Source organism: Bombus bifarius, unplaced genomic scaffold (assembly GCF_011952205.1).
Source record: "Bombus bifarius isolate JDL3187 unplaced genomic scaffold, Bbif_JDL3187 scf7180000007991, whole genome shotgun sequence".
Lineage (NCBI taxonomy): Eukaryota > Metazoa > Arthropoda > Insecta > Hymenoptera > Apidae > Bombus > Bombus bifarius.
The window spans coordinates 442,351-452,115 of record NW_022884372.1 but is presented as its reverse complement, the minus strand read 5'-3'; the positions used below and the strand labels follow the sequence as shown (position 1 = coordinate 452,115).

The 9,765-nt window shown below is 33.5% G+C and overlaps 1 protein-coding gene across 7 annotated transcripts in view; it reads left to right on the top strand.

Annotated features, from left to right (window-relative positions):
- Positions 1-9,765, top strand: part of LOC117205475 — a 202,616-nt gene that overhangs the window by 69,708 nt on the left and 123,143 nt on the right. Inside the window, exon 1 of one of the 7 annotated variants that reach the window (XM_033443904.1) lies at positions 48-589. The exons of the other annotated variants lie outside the window; for them this stretch is intronic. The gene's annotated coding sequence lies outside the window, so the exon portion shown is untranslated. Of the gene's footprint in view, positions 1-47; positions 590-9,765 lie in introns of those variants that run through there. 7 annotated transcript variants of the gene reach the window in all.

Sequence of the window (9,765 nt, the reverse complement as noted above, 5' to 3'; positions counted from 1 at the left end):
TAATAGGATGCTGAATTTCCAAATGCGACCAATAAGGCAAAATTGATTGAGCAATGTTAAAATTTGGAGCAAATGAATATCCAAATACCTTTATGACAGCAAAGGAGACATAACAAATTTTTTGAAGCGAGTCGACAAATAAATGAAACTCCAGAGAAACGGGTACTTATACTGTTTTAAAAGACGTTAGTCGACATAAGAGAGATTCAACGATAGAATCTTGAAACTCTGAAACGCAATCTATGCACGAGTTATCGTTTGGCGTCGCACATCCCGCGTTAGACGCACTATGAATTCAAATCACTACCATCCCAACGGGAATTTCTATCCGCGGCTGGATCATGTTCACCACGAGGCGACCAAACGTCGTCATCAGAGTCCCACGAGAATTATCCGCGTTGAAGATTCAACCTCTTGACATTAATGCGAGGACAGGACTTTGGCCTGTGACAGGATCACGAGCCGGTGTTTCGCACAGATAATACAGTGCTCGATCCTAGATTTTGTTATTTGCTAATCATTGGCGAGAACCACGGAGCCGTCGACGAAGATTGGTGACGATCGAGCGGTAGCTCAGCCGCTCTCACAGGTTGGTTGTTTGAAAGTTGTTCGTAAGAAAACGTCAAAAATTAGTTGTGTGTAGATTTTGAATTATTCAGGCTTGTACACTCGTTCGTTATTACAAACAGCTTTTAGCCGCACTCACGGGTTTTTATTTTAAAGTTGTTCAAGAGAAAGTGTGGAAAATTAGTTGCGTGTAGATTTTATCACTATTCAAGTTTTTTGCATTCGTTCGTTATTACAAACTCTGATTACTCAATTGCGTGCAATTCCATATTTACGATTAAAGCTATTAAATAGGAATATTAGATATATTTAAAATTTTAAACGTACTGTTAAAGTTGATGATCTTCTACAAGAAACATGACATTTCCAGTTGATGATGTTCAAGACGCATCAATTTCTTCAATATTCTGAAGTTTCGGTAAGAACAAGGGAAATCAATGAATAATGCACAAACAGCCTAAATAATCGGAAACTCTTAACTCCCCCAAGATCTGCAATGCAATTCTTTTCTCATTTCTATTTCATGATTATATCTCTTCCGCGTCCCCAGGATCATTTCGGGCCATTTTCAATCGAATTTGAATTTGCTAAAAAATTTATATTTGAAGAAAACATCATTGTTGATATATACGTGAATTCCTGCTTAAAATATTATTTTCTCTTTCGATTGAAACTGAAACAAAATCGGAATATAAAAAATTCGGGAACAACAGCTGGGTTAATTGATAAAGACGCAACATACAAATCATAAAAAAAAGCTAGAATTATCAGCTCTCTTTAATGCCATTAAGATAAAACGTTCCTTGGCTTTTGCTTAAAAGAGTTTCATCTACTTGAAGGAGTTAAATAATGTTGTACCTAACCGAGCGTCGTATCGCGAGCGGAGATGTCAATCCGCGTTTAAACTGTAAGAAAGTCCTCCACGTACCAAGTCCTCATGGCGAGTGAATTTTGATTTATTCGTCGAGCGCAAGGGCTGAACGGTCTGCCTTTTCCTTTGAGAATGGTCAGCTTTCGCGATCACGAGTCGCTCTTTGATGTCGGTGTTTGATCTCTATGAAGGAGGAGCGCAAGGTCGATCCTTTGCGACCGATGTAGGGGAGAACTAGGTGTCTTCGAGGGGCATCGATGTTTCCCTTTCTTGCACTTGATCTCACAACGGAACAGGCCAGAGAGTCTGGTTAACTGGAATTTATGGTTGCACGAAGCGTTGCTTTGTTTCGTTCTCCATGCTGCCGGAGGAGTGCAGTGTCTCGATAACAGTCGATCGAGCTCGTTCTATCCGGATGTCTGCATGTTCTCGAGGTCCCACGATCATCGACGTATGTATATACAGTATTATACATGCGTTGATCGATCCCGCGAGTATTACATTTCAATGTATTAGGGTAAACGATAGAGTGTCTGGGAGTTGATTCAGTAGGGTTGAAGTAATTGTTGAATCTAACGCGGTATTGATCGCGGTTACAACCAAGACAGAGTTAATTAAGTATCGGATACTGAAAACTCGACGAGAAGGACGATATTCTAGGGATTTATTTATCAGCACTTGATGTTTTAATACTGAAATTAGATTAATGGGCATGCCATAGTCATTTTCAGTCATTAATCAAAGATAATAAAAGCTATTATTTTCGCCGACAAGTATAATTATTCATGGGAAACTTTTAATTTCTAAAAAAGGTGAGTGTCATTCCTTTGTGTTTTTTTAAATTAATGGCACATTCTTTTTCAGCGACTTTTTCCTATATTACAGATCTAGGTTTAAACAGACCTTTTAATTAAGTTTTGTAATAATGTCAATTTTTTGCGTAAACAATAAAATTTGAAAAATCATACATATATGATATATTTTGAAGTAATATATTTAATGGGAATATAATGGTAACATGTTCTAAATTCAACATTGTAATCTTTCCAATTTATCGTATTTTTCGTACAATCTTTTTGGCATTTTTATTATTTTGGAACCGTATAAGACGCAATAATAGTAATTCATTTTCGCATTTCTTTGTCTTGAGAAATTTCTTCTATGGAATATTTGTTTAATATGAATGTGTCTATTTCTAATTTTATTTGGTCATGATTGTTCATTAATAAATCGATTAGAATTAGTTAAGATTGAAGTTCTTCAATATTACAGGCTGATCATGTAATGGATTGATTTGCTATAAATAGATGGAAATATTTTTAAATCGTAGATTTAGATGTAACAAAGATAAATGATAGATAAACTATATCTAGAAATGTCTATATTATGTAGTATCATGAGAAAGAAAACAGAAGAAAAATTTCCTGATATCTTGATATAACAAATAATTTATTGAATATGTATTCGAATAAATTTTGTTATTATTATTTGTTTATTTTATGTCGCGTTAGCCTTTATAACTTTTACACAAGAAACTGAAAACTGATTGATTGAGAAAGAAACAACTAGCCGAAAATATGTATTATTTCGTGTTCTACCATAATAATATCTCATAAAAATCTTTTTCAATATTGAAATTAAAACAGTAATGCATTAAATCTCTGATCTTATCATGACTATAATCGCTGTGCCTAGAGATACGAATTTTATTATATCGGGAAGATTTTTATCGAGATTTTTCTTTCGACAAGGATATAATGGAAAATTTTATTTATCTTCTCCAAAAGTAAGACATTTTATCCATTTTTGTGATAATAATGAATCTTGTGTAATTCAAATGAATAATTAATCCAACATTTAAATTAATAATTAGTTCAGCGTTTTAAAGATGTGCTTATTCTTACATTTTTTCATGTTCTTGACTAAAATAAAGGAGGATAATTATTTCTAAACATTAAACTTCTTTCTGAGGTATATTTATGACAACAAATATTTGCATTTGTAATTATTTCTCCTTTAATTCTATTCTGTATTCTTTATCATCGATTTTCTCAAGGGATTAATCCTTTATTCTCTTCTTCCATAAATATTTCCTCCTTAATTCTTTAAAAATCCTATCTCCATTAATTCTCTATTAAATATTTCTTACCTACTTTTCAAAATATTTTCCTTATTCTAATTCTTCAAATAAATAATTCTTTCCCAAATCCTCAATTTCTTTTCTCATTCTTATTTGTAGCAAAAATTTATCGCTTCATGTCTCGTCTCATCTAGCAATTTTTACATCCAATAAATACCTACCTGAATTGTAACTCAAAGTCACTTCGTTCGAGTGTACAGAAAAAAGGAAAGGAAAGTTTTTCAGCTGTGAAAAAGGGATTCCAATTTTTGACCTTGGGTCAGCTATTGTAAGTATCGCGCAAATGGTGCGCGCTGATTAAAATTTGCCTCTTTGTCCGTGCACGTGTTCATAGAGGAATCTAAAAATTCTTTTTGGTTTGCATTGCTATATACCGCAGCGTGAAATCCGGTTGGTTTGATCGCCTCTCAAACGTTTTCCATTTTATCGCTTCAACAGGTAGGCCACAGCTGCAGCCATGGTTGCATTACAAACGTTTCGCTAAACCGACTGAATTAAAATCACTGCAAGGCTGTCGCGCCTCTCTACACTGAAAATATATTACTCCTTCCGTGTAGTGTTCCATGAATAGCAGCCAGTTTGGGAAGTAGAATTACAATTAGGGCGAGAAGATCGTTTGATTATGTAGATCTTGTTTAATTTAAAATGTAATTACTTGCTAAGCGAGCAATGAAAATTTGATTTACGCAATTCTATTCATTCACATATATAATATGTAATATGTATTAATAAACAAACTTTCTTTTCTTCTCGAATTTTTCAATGAATTTTTCATTCGTTTGCATTGCTTTCGTATTTCGTGTTTCTTGTATAATTTCCTCATAAAGTTTAATATTTTTCTAGAATCTTCTTTCCTTATTTGTATCCATAAAATATTCTGACACAGCGTATAATTGGCAAGAACTAGAATAGCATACCTGTATAGTTGCCTCACTATATCAGCGACAACAACACGAAAAGCATTCTTCACAGCAGCAATTTCGTTGTAATGATGCTACTGAAGAGCAGTTGTACCTCCATCACAGATATTTATATATAGAAAATTCAAATATGCAAACATACATATATAAAATATCCAAAAATTACAGTATTCCTTATAATGTCTAAAGATTGAAATAGATCTCTATCTGAATTCTATTTAAATAGAATATCGTGTTGCTCTTCTACTTCTGACATCATTTAAAATTATGTGTTCCATGTTTCTTACGATTGTTCTATACAGTGGTTAGAAAATCTCGTATAACACTTCTTGCAACATCTAAAGAGTGAAATAAATTTCTTATCTACATTTCACTTAAATGTATCGTTTTCTTCTTCTAGTCGTGGCATTATTTAATATCAGATATTCTATGCTACGTATGGTTATTCTTCTTAAGGAATATATATCGCCTTAAAAGGAAATTCCTATTTAGGTTCGTATTTAATTAAGGTTCATAAAGATATTTACGCAGCCTAGTTATAATTTTTCAAGTTCCTTCGAGAAACAATGTATAGATGTTTGAAAGGCAAACGACTAGAGTCAATCTAATACTTTTGTCTGTCACTTCGAATTATCATCGTTTAAACACTCGTCGCGCTGAGCATTGAGGTTTCTTCATCACGCACGAAGGGGAGCGAGTTTAATCCAACAAAGTTACGAGACACTTAATTGATATTACAACGGACGAAATTACAAGAGCTGCAGGATGAGTGACTGGAGTGAATCGCGCGATATTAACCGGGTTAACCGGGGTGCGTTCGATCCTTTGGACGAGAATCGATGGTAAAGTTCGAACGGCTGTAAATTCTCGTCGGTCTGGCGAACCGACGTAATTGCTTTCTAGAGATGGCTCGCGATAACAATGTCGATTAAGTGCTCCAAATTAATGGAAGATTAAATCGTTCACACGTATTCCATGGCAAACGATAAAAATTTTTAGACGTTACGAAGATATGTTGGTCTAGACGAGAGCTGTCTCGTTTTGAAAGATATACATGAAGGTTTTTGACAAATTGAAAGTAACGTGTTAATGTGTATAAAATTGTATCACTGCCACAGTTTTTGCTTTTGTGAATATATATTTTTAATACAAATTCGATGATGCATTATTATATTCATCGTTGATTGAATTTTCATTATCCACACTGTCGGCCATAAGCATCAGCATGCGCATACATGTTACAATTTATTGAAAATTCTAGAAAATTTTGTTTCATATAATGTTCTATTACAAGGTACATATAGTGAGAATTTATAGTGAGGACTTATAATAAAATAACCAGAAACTAGCAACAATAAACGGCAAATTAAGTAAATATTCGGCATTAATAGAAAACAGATTCGCCATAATGGTTCGTTATTACGACGTCCGCCTCGACTACACGATTTCCGTGCCGATTTATTTGGCCGGGTCGCGGGCATTTGTGAAATAAACGGTGGTTTAAGGTTCACCGATGGCCAGGGACGCGCGGCGATCTTTGGAGGATAGCCAAGCGTGGAAAAGAACGCGTTTAGTAGGTTCGCCGGTGAAAAACGTCGCTTAATCCGACCAATCGTGCAGATTAATCTACCACTGATTACTGTTTATCGTATTTGCTCCGTCCATCGATGACCAAACAGTGCTTGACATTTAATTAACGTTCATTTCGAGGCCTCTATAGTTGTAATCGCTGAATTATGGAGGAAATTTTGCAGGACGACAGTTTAAACTGAGAAGTAATTCAGATCGAAAGCGAGGATGTTCTAATTAATTCTGTCTTGAATACAGTCGTCGAATTTTTATATCCCGATCTCGTCCTTCTTTCAGGAAGTGGAAGAACTATTAATGTTGTAAAAGAAAGATTTTCGTATTCGATCGAAACGAGAAAACATATTAATAATAATTGTTTAAATTTAAGGAATTTCTTCAATGGGAAAAATCGAAAATAACTCAAAGTACAGGTAAGTAATATTAACTTTGCATCTTTTTAAATATTCCATTAACAGGTATTAGAGTTTTTTAGATGTTAGCTATTTTCGTGCTGAATATGTGCAGTGTACATTTGGAGCAATAAGAGAAATTCATCATTTAAATGAGAAGTTTTAGAATTATTTAAATGTCCAGTATTGAACAAGAATAAAGATGTTCAAGTTTTCTTTATGAATTTCCTGTGTGTTTACATATTATTTTTTTAAAACGCTGACACTATGAATTTCTCTACTTATTTTACTATAATTTCGTAACGAAATCAAGTAAGAATTAACAAATTTTGCAACGTTGAGATTCTGGAATACTAATATATTTTACTATATTTCTGTCGTCGTTTTAATAACCTTACAGAAGTGCTAGTCATATAAAGAACGTAAAAAATACAAATCATTGTTGAAGTTTAATAATCGAGATTATACGTATAAAAAGTTTATGGGTAAATGCATTAATGGGATCGTCTAACGCAAACATTGTTGAAGTTTTCAAGTAGAAATTTTGCTCGGTATCCTGTACAGTATAAAAAATTGATACAGGATCACTTTTGAGCAGGAAGAACTCTTGACTGTGATAGGATATCCGGTGGTATTAGCTTGGCACGCTTGAAACTCGTATTTCAGTAAAATCGCAGTGAATTTTTCCGCGTTGCACGTTCTAAAAAGTAAACGGAGACATTAATATTTACGGGAAGTGGTACGATGCCCAGCAGTTTATTAATCTAGTCGCGAAACTATTTGTTATTTTTCTGAAACAACCCAGTTTCTTTATCGTGTTATTTAAAAAAAATTAAATCATCAATTTCATACATACAGAGAGAGAGACAGAGACAGAGACAGAGAGAGAGAGAAATACTTAACAAACATATTGTATGTGTTATATGAAACTTTGCGAAAATTTGCACTGTATTGAGATACGACATAATTCGGAAAGTTCGACAGTGAAATGAATCTAGAAAAAAGTTCTTAAGAAAATTGTACTGGCTAATAGAAGCTAAAAGAAGAATGCGAATACGAGTACTTAGATATTGCTAGATTGTGAATTATACGGTCGCTCGTTAAGTTGCTTGACCAACAAGGTTTTTTGTTATGCCTCGTGATGGAACTTCATACAGTAGACTTCAGGAATATATAAACTACACCCGACATACTACAACATAGAAGGAAACGAGACTTCTATTGTAGTTTGGTAATAGTACCAAATTTATCGAGGGAAGATAAAATGAACTCCAATGCTATCTAAAATATTGTAGGAATAGATGGGATTAGTAGTTTCACGAAATTAATTCGGACAAATAATTGGAAGATACGAATTCAATTAATTAGTTTATTATTAGTTAATTATTTAAATTATTTACTTTCATGTATAGGTAATAAGTGTAATTAATTAATTGTTTAAATAATCAATTAATAATCTTTGGAAGATAATTACATATCGATAAACCATAGACGTACATGTACAGTCTCAGTTTAGTATTACACGTTTTTTATACAGTTTTAATTCTTATCTAAGAATAGGATGAAACAAGAGAAAATGTAGTTCTAATGCTAGTGATTAGATTCTTTGAAGTCATCATGTTAGCGTATAATAAAGAGCTGAAATTAATATTCTTTTAATTAATGATGATTTTCTGTCATAACACTTTTCATCGACATACGTAGCTCGCAAGTATTTAGTACAGTACTTCATTTTTTTGTTATTTTCCACCTTTTCGATAAATTAGATTCTACAGCGTTGCGCGTTGTTACACGTATGTTAGCTACGTTGAACAGTTACACCAATATAATAATTTTTCAGATTCTTCGGCTAATCATTTTATGCATGCGAACTACATTCTTTCGTCTGGCATTCACTGTCTCAACATCTAACAAGAGAACTATCTAGGAGCTAAAGAATTCCAGTCTTCTTTGTAACTTGACATAAAAATATATAAAAATTCGAAGTATTATATAGCTTCCTTATTATTTACTTCTGAAATTCCGATAAATATGTACAACTCTCCTTAATATTTCTGAAACGAATAATTCTTCCACATATATCCGACAAAACAATGCCCGAAATTATCACAGATCGATTAAACGTTTTGCAATTACGGACGAAATGATTCTCCATTCTCGCATTTTATGTTTCATAACGTTCGGCAAAAGTTGTAATTCAGCTTTATAAACTGTTAGACATAATTAAAATTCCAATTCATTTTCAGCTCATCTCGATGAACGTAGCATTAAAATGCAGGTGCGAGTTTAAAATACACGCGTTAGATGTGAGATTGCATTAAGAGAACAACAACAAGCGGATAAGGAAGACAAACACAGGATTAAAGTGACAGACATCCCAACAGTTTGGTACTATCGCAGGACCTTGCTAGTTTCTAGAAAGATACTCGGCCGCATTAATTTCCACGTGAACATTCATTTCGGCGAACGTGGCGATACTTCTTCGCCTAGAGGCATCCAGTTTCAAATGCTGATGGCATAATGGGTGTCCAGCTTTAAAAGGCACTTAGTTTTACAAATTATGAGGCGACGGGGCTAAATTGACGGGGGAAATTGTGCAGCGCTGGAAGCGCATAATTCGAAGTTAATCTTGTTTCCAAGGGAATGCATTAAAAGTCTCTTAATCTCAGTTAATTAGAAATGCTCGAAGTAACTGCGAGATCCTATTCCACGGGCAAGTGACCATTGTCCACACGGTGATACGCGTTACGTTTAATATTGGAATTATTAGACACACCAAAATGTAGAGTCAGATTTCTTGTTTTTGCAATTATTTAAAATTTGTGAAATTAGATTCTTAGACATGTCTATTATCCTTCCAGAAGAATAATTGCAAGGTAATTTCATTTTGCGATTTTTAACAGCATTATTTACACATAAAATGATCTCCTCGTTTCGATCACTATAATGATAAATAAACGATAAATAGCTATACAAAAATATAATTTATCTATTTAATTTAAATTCCAAGCAGGGTCTGGATGATATTATTTGGAACACTTCATTAAGAAGAATTAGGTATGCCAATATTAACTTTGATTGAGACAAAATCATAGTTGTCTTTGAAAGTTGTGTCTTTGTTTGTTGATATCCGATTTTTTTTAAACATTTGTAAATTTGTCTTGTAAAAGATCAGGTCTAGTTTTGTATAAAAAGTACAATCTCTTTTGTAAGTTCAAAACGTGAAACTATCTTGCGAAGAGAGTTGAAGCGTGGTTAACGCGTTGATGGATGAGAACTAAAAGAATC